Below are 7,752 nucleotides of genomic sequence, written 5' to 3' on the forward strand. Positions count from 1 at the left end.
ATCTAATCAAGGTCTACCTCTACCCCTCCTAATTTCCGTTTCTGCCTCTAATATGTCTCTGACTAGACCTTCATGCCTACTAACCTATCTCGTCTATTTCTTATTGACTTCCATTGAGTCCTATGTTCTCTTACTCTTTCTAATACCTCTTCATTTCTAACCTTCTCTATCCACGTTATCCTCATCATCCGCCTGTAACACCACATTTCGAACGCCTCTAACCTATTCTTTTCCGCCTCGCCAACTGCCCATGTTTTTCGTACCCGTACAACGTCGCGCTCTCAACATACACCTTTAACAATCTTTTTCGAATTTCTAAATTAACCATTCGCGAGCATAGGAGTGATTACTTGATTGCATAAAATTTCTAGGCTTTCTGAAACTACAGAAATGTCAAATAAAAATAGGAAATTGATTGATTAGACCGTATTAAGCTGCCTCTTCTTTCATTGACGTAGGCTTAACAAAGGTAAAAACGTAATTTTTAAGGCGTGTTGTGTGTATCTCGTACGATTAATCAAAATACCATATCAACCTTATCGTATTTACAAGTACATATATTTGTATAAAACTATATTTAAAAAAATACAAAAAAAACAAATGTGTTGTATATATCTTCTCATATACACTTCCTTAATAACAACTGACTGCCTGGTTGACTACCTTGGATGAGGAAACTAATAATATTATTGTTAATGTATTGTAAATAAATACGAACATACGAAGGCTGGAATACTTCACAGTCGCCATGAGAGAATCAAAAATAAAATTTTTGATAAGAGTGTCATGTGCAATAAGAGTGTCATGTGTAATTTCTGGTTTGAAATATTTGATTGGGATAAATCTTGCCAGTAGACACTAAAAATTGGTTAAATTTTGCTTTCCGATTAAACCGGAACATGGCCGACTATTTTTCTGAATGAGTGGATTCAAGGGTGGGTCACATTAATGCAGATGTTAAGTTCCACATAGCCCAAGACGCCTTGACATCCCTAAAAATGAATGGAAAACCACATTGAGTTCCGTGTTAATATTACACATTTACGTAAGAAAAGTAGATATTGCGATTTCCTTCCCCGGTGCGTTTTTCCGAAATTTTCTTGAGATTAAAATTAGCTTAACTTCTCATGCGTCAAAAATCTTAACTAAAATCGCGTGGAGCAGAATGAAAGAAATTTTAGGAGATGGCTAATTCGGGTTTAGAATAAGAAACAGCGGAACGCGTGAGGCTATATTACTTTTAGGGATATTAGTTTAGGATATAACGATAGAAAAAAGAGAGAATTTCGCCAACCTAGATATAATTTTGTGTATAGTTTTTATATATGTTCTTAAAGATATTACATATACCATTTTATTATCAGTTTTATGGTTGTTCTGCTAAAGAACCTAAGTCTTCGTAGGAAATAAATGCAAAATTATTTTATGTGTAAAATTAATAGATACGAAAAAAGCTCTAATTACCTGTTTCCTCTGTTTTATTGAGACTACCACCTAACTCTTCGGGAAATCGATAAATAATTAGTGTAGCCTCATTGACAGCACTATTATTAACAGCTCCTGAAAAAAGATGAATAATTAAAATAAATTCAATTTTATGTGTCTACCTTTTAAAATAAGGGATGAAACTCAACTGAAGGTGTACTGTAGATTAATTTACGTTATTTATCTTTGTAGAATATAACAAAAATTAAGTAAGATTATCAAAAAAGTTGTACAATAATGATCGATTAAAAAATGTGTGGTTACATTTCCTCACAGTAAAAAGTTACTGTGTAACGGAAAAACAACATTTCTCTGGAAAAAGCCCAGTTATCAGTCATTGTATATTTACACGATGTGGAAAATTACGAACACCTACATTAGTATATAATTGTTTTTAATCAAATATTGTATAAATAGATAATAATTCATACTAGAAAAAATCTTTAAAATTACTATTTACATCCTCTATAAAGCTAAATATTTGACCATAAGCTTATTGTAAGATGACACTTTTACTTCACATGTATTCTTCCACCTGAAGAAGCCACAGTGTGTCGCAATCATTATTTTGGGTTATTCATAAAACGTTTTTGTGTTCTTTAGTTTATAAGTTTACTCTTGCCATGATATGAAAATGAATAAAAATAGAACATATAATTCAGGATGGAAAAAGCACAGGGTCAAGTCGCGTTTAACAAATGGAAATCACTTATGTGTTCGAGATCGATTGATTTGAAATTTCGAAAACGATTATTAGACATGGATAACGGATTGAAGCGTTGCAGATCAGAAGTTATAAGGGTAAAGGTAAAGATACACTACTTCTCAATTTACTAATGTTAATTAGCATGGGGTAAACAACGTCTTTCTATATTTCATAATACATAATACTGTTTTCCTGACCCAATGATATGATCACAAAAAAAATCGTGCCCAAAGATTTAATTTTTGTGGAGTTTGAGTGTTAATTTCAAGAAAAACAAGAGGATTTTTCATTATATGACTAATAACGATTCACGGTACAATTCACAAAAAAAAATCGAAAAACAAATGTTGAAAATAAATTCCAAATTGGAAATGACTGCAATTATTTTTGTGTTTTATCTAGAAAAAAAGCCTTCCAAATGATTTAGTGGCACGATCCACTTTCCCTGTCCAAATTTTAAATATTGGATTGACCGTAAAAGGGAAGGAAGTAATATGATCACTGGTTTTGCATTAAAAGGTCAACCTATTCGAAGGATTTTCCAAAACTTTTTTACATAAAAACCTGTCCGACTGTGTATAATCTGTATCAGATTTCGAGTGTAAATGTTTATCGATGTACATTTTACATTGTACAAATACAAACCACTCTTGTACAAAGTATTGAAAAATAGCCCGAAATTGCTTTGAAAAAACTGGAAAAATGAAGTTGAAAGTAAGCGTTGAAACAAACAGAATGAAAAATATTTTTATCTTTTACTTGTTTAAAGTTATCAACAAGTGTAAGGTTACCATTAGATAACATTTTTGTTTTTATTTTAGTAAATAAAAGCACACTGAGCGTTTTTAATAAATTAACTCGAAATTAAAATACTTAAACCTTACTGACCGTTAATCTGTAGCTGCAAATAAATAATGAAATATCAGTTTATTTATTTATTTAGAATGACATTTTGTTTTTTAATTACATTTGCGTAAATACTAATTACAATGTTTTTATTTTGCGAGCTGTAAATAATCTTTTTTTTTTTTGATAGGTTATATATATGTAGTTTAAATTTTAGTAAACATTTATTAGGATAAACAGAATGATAAAAATTATTCCCGGATATCTATGGTAATGCTCTTCTTCATCATTTTATAGCCAAATAAGTGTTGATATACGTGTATGTATGTGCTAGTTAATTTTCCGGTTTTACAGAAATAATTGTAATTGATTAACGTTTCAGTCAATTTTTTGTATTATAATCGTACGTCCGGACTGATATGCTGAAACTTATGTTAGAGTAAACTTGGTTATGTTAGGTTTGGGTTAGATTAATAAATTTTTAAAAATTACGATCAGTCAGAAGCCGAAATTAATATCTATTTTTATTGACGTCAAACCTAGGATATATGTCATTCCGTGATGAGTTGACTAAAAGAATCGTTTTGATAACAGAATGATTGGTTAGTTATACCTTGAAAACAATGAAGCATCAACTTTGAAGCATTAGAACTACAGGAAAAAATTTTACTGCCTAATCTAAATTAATTTATGACAAAATTGTATATTTATAACTTTTCGAAGCGTGAGAAATGAGCACACTTAACTACTACATACTAATACTACTTGAGTTTATTGTTTTACGAACTTGAGACAATGGATTATATGATTTATGAAAAGCAATAAACACATTCTGATATCAGGTGCGTTTAATCGAAAATGTTGAAAAAATTCTGAAAAATATGAAATAATCGCGGTTACTAAGTGGATATCACCTATTACCTGCAATGTAAGTTATGCTGAATATTTTATATTCGCCTTATAGGAAGATGTTAAAAATATCGTCGATATTAGACAAGTTAGAAATAAGGTAGCATTAGAATGAGTAGGAGAATAGAGGGTGTTATAGAAGCCAATAATATGTTAGATAAGTTGGTAGAAGTTCTTTTCAGACATGAAGGCCCAGCTAGAGATTACATACTAGAAGTAGAAACAGAAGTTCAAAGAGAAATACGAAAATTGAATCAAAATAAGTGCGTGTCCAACCAGTCTTAGGATTAAAAACTTTATAATTATTGTGATGCAAAGAAGATATACATGACAATAGAAACATTTTGAAGCTAATTGTTACGGATTTTCCATGGCCGAATAGGAAAATACGTCCTTTTATAGTTAAGCTCGGAAAATTGACTTGAAGACGCACCTTTACAAAGACCACAAGTTCGTAACTCTGCAAACATATTTATTAACTATGGTCCATTTCATTTTTCGGATGGTACTTTCCAATTCCTATTTCGAAAAATTTTCCAATAAAAAGAAAATCTGTTGAAAATGAAAAATTATGAAACTAATTTAGCATGACCTAATTGTATGAGAAAAATTGAACAAATGCATTTTTGATTTCTTCGATTTTCAAATAATATTAAACAATACGCAATTTCAAGTGTTTTCCTGGAATGACCCATAAAAAATTTAAATAATCTTCAGTTTAACGCTGCAAATGTTAATTATATTGTCATGCCCTCCACATTTAAGAGGTGTCACCTCTTCCTGTTTGTGTAATAAACAAGCGCTAGTATTTTTTGTAACAAAATAAGAAGTAATTTACATACCCTAGAGGTCAACTAGACCATATGTAGTATGCTGTCAGTCTACGCATTTATGAAGTATCTACATTTTATTATCATTTTACATCATCAGTTATATTAGTAAAGCGTTAGTTATTTCCATTTTTCGAATAAGATATTTATCTCAGAAATTTCTCATTTTAGCTATCAACGTGATAAAGTTAATCAATATTATTTTGTGCATGCATAATATTATGCGTTAACGTGTACGTCACTGAGCATGGTACGTAATATATTCATAATGAAAACGCAATTGTGAGTCAAATATGTGTAAATAACCATCTGATAACAAAAGCGTTTACTTTTCCGCCTATATTGTATTAAAGCCAATAGATAATTTCCCTTTTTGAGTGTATATAATCCGTACATCTGTTACTTGTTCAGTTTATTGTTTATACATAGAAAAACATCTTTTAATTTAAACTCAAATAATCTTTCAAAATATTCTCTTAATATGTGTAATATGTATATTGGTTAAACTATCAATTGTCAAATATAAATCAAATTTTAAACAGAAAATTTTCCGGAAAAACTAGAACATCTGGCCTTTATCTGCCCCTATTGTACCTGTTTCTGCTTTTAATATGTCTGACTAGCCCTTTATGTTTTATAAGGAGTCTTAGGTCCTTCCATTCTATAGCGCTCTGTTATACATTTGGTAATTATCCAAAATTGGGGCTCCAGACTATAATCGCTCCAAAAAATTTTTCATCGATTTCCGGCCATTCTACATATTAGAATTAGATATTTGAAGATGGGGGAGACAGTCTTTTATGACGTCATACATAAAAGTTTCTTTAATGAGAATTTTTCAAAATTCAAATCACAGTTCTAAACTGTAGATACGGGAAGAGATGAGTAAGGAGAACAGGGGCGGAAGGGGGAGGGTGTTAAAAGTTATACAAGCTTTTAATCTCAAGATTGTCACTACATAATTTTTTTTTATTAATATTAAATAAAAGAAGAAATAGGTGTACATACATCATATACTTTATGATGTATGCTGTAATAAAAAAATAATGTGTCTCCCCGCCTCCAATATAATCATTCAATCGTCTGAAAAAAGCAGAAATCGATGAAAAAATTTTTGGACCAAATAAACTCCAATCTCTCATAAATCTATCTAACCAAACAATGACGTCAAAAATTGTCATTCAAATTTTTTTTTTATTTATGAAGTCATTAAAAACTGTCTCCCCTACCTTCTAATATCTAATTCTATTATGTAGAATGGCCGGAAATCGATGAAAAAATTTATGGAGCAATTTTGGTCTGGAGCCCCAATTTGGGACAATCACCCTACATTTTGTGGTAGTACCCACCCCCCACTGTATTTCTAGCCTTCTCTGATATCCACGGTATTCTCATCATCCGCTTATAACGTCACTCATCTTTATGAGATCAGTATAAGTTCTCAATAACTAATTTATCGATTTATGTAAGAACAAAATCGCCGATAAGCTCTACCAGCATGTCACAGACAATCTTGACAAATCACCGATCTAATCGAAAGAGTTGCTCTTTAAAAACAAGTTATGATATAGTATTTGTGTCTGTCTCAATAATACCTCGCTAGCTATGATAAATACAAAAAACAATCTGTCTGAGAACCAAAAGCACTTTCTTGGGGGCACCCTGACGTGTACTATAAGTAATTGAAAAATGAAAAATTAAGTAATTTATAAAAGTAAATAGATGATATGATGATCTCTATTTTTAGTGTAATTATTCAAAACGAATTGCTACGTGACTGATAAATAAGCAGCATTTTTTGTTATATGTATCATATCACATCAAAATACGAATACATGTTTATGCTTTTATATGAATGAGACAAATACGGAGATCAAGTTTGACAAAAACACGGATTATTATCGTTTTAGGAGGTTCAGTACTGTTATAATCACTTGTTAAAACGCACAATTTTATTGTAAACAATTTTTTTTTAATTTTACATTTCGGTAGTGAAAGATTCGAAAACAGATTAGGTATTTAAAGGTATTTATGAGAAGGTATTAAACAGTGAGCATTATATTTTCCGCTTAACCTCAAGAAGTTCAAAAATGCAATAAAACTGTTAGTAATCCTTAAGCAATTACTGAACATTCTTCCTTCTCGTTTCTAAAATCGGAAAAATCGAATATTTTCCCGGCAGAAGTTTGGTAAAAAATCGTATACCGGCCTCGAGAACAAAATACGGCAGTCCTTCCTTGCCATCATCACCTTCGGGCGAACATTCCTCCCTTGATGCGTAATATGTTTATTATTATTTTTATCATACTCCTACCAAAAGTATGATATTTTTCCTAAATTCAGGGGCAAAAACAACATTTCTTCCCAGATACAAAATCGCATTTATTCTTTATTATTAGATTCAGGTAGCAACTTCCAAAAGGTTGTTGTAAAGGTACGTGAATTCCCTCCCGATAATTGTTTATCTTTTACGTAAATTCGAACCCATATACTTGCGCTTAATGGGGACTCTAGAGCAATTAGTAATTACTTTGATAATACTGTCTACTTCTATTTAATTGTTATTTAGTTTTGAGGGTGCAAAGCAAAAATGTCTGGCAAAATTGAAATGATTAGTGAAAAGGGAAGAGAAATTTGTTTTTAATAGAAGTCTTTAAATTCTGTTTTCATAAAATGTTGGCAAAAGAAGTAGAAAGATGCATGTGCAATAAAGTGTTTAATCATTGGAAGATAAATTATTATTTAATTACAATTCATATCCATCACACAAATTAATGTTCGGGATCCAATATACGTACCAAGGCATACATTTTATCAATCCTTAAAAAGGCATGCGATATTAAATATGAGAATTTTTCTGCAAGATCACTACGCATTGCAATTACATAATAAAATAGATAGTAACAAAGAGTATTGTTAATTTGTAATCAATTTCGGAATTTATTTGCAATTAATTTTAAATTACACAGAATATAA

The 7,752-nt window shown here is 30.6% G+C and overlaps 1 long non-coding RNA gene across 2 annotated transcripts; it reads right to left on the reverse strand.

Moving 5' to 3' along the window:
- Positions 1-280: 280 nt before the first annotated feature.
- LOC108743848 lies at positions 281-1,942 on the reverse strand. 2 transcript variants are annotated; one of them, XR_001938878.1, is made up of 3 exons: positions 1,635-1,942; positions 1,465-1,560; positions 281-992 (listed from the first exon to the last, which is right to left on the reverse strand). It is a non-coding gene; the product is annotated as an uncharacterized LOC108743848 (long non-coding RNA). The 2 variants fall into 2 exon arrangements; XR_001938877.1 differs by having other exon boundaries at positions 1,608-1,942.
- Positions 1,943-7,752: the final 5,810 nt, after the last annotated feature.

Source organism: Agrilus planipennis, unplaced genomic scaffold (assembly GCF_000699045.2).
Source record: "Agrilus planipennis isolate EAB-ADULT unplaced genomic scaffold, Apla_2.0 scaffold874, whole genome shotgun sequence".
Classification (NCBI taxonomy): domain Eukaryota; kingdom Metazoa; phylum Arthropoda; class Insecta; order Coleoptera; family Buprestidae; genus Agrilus; species Agrilus planipennis.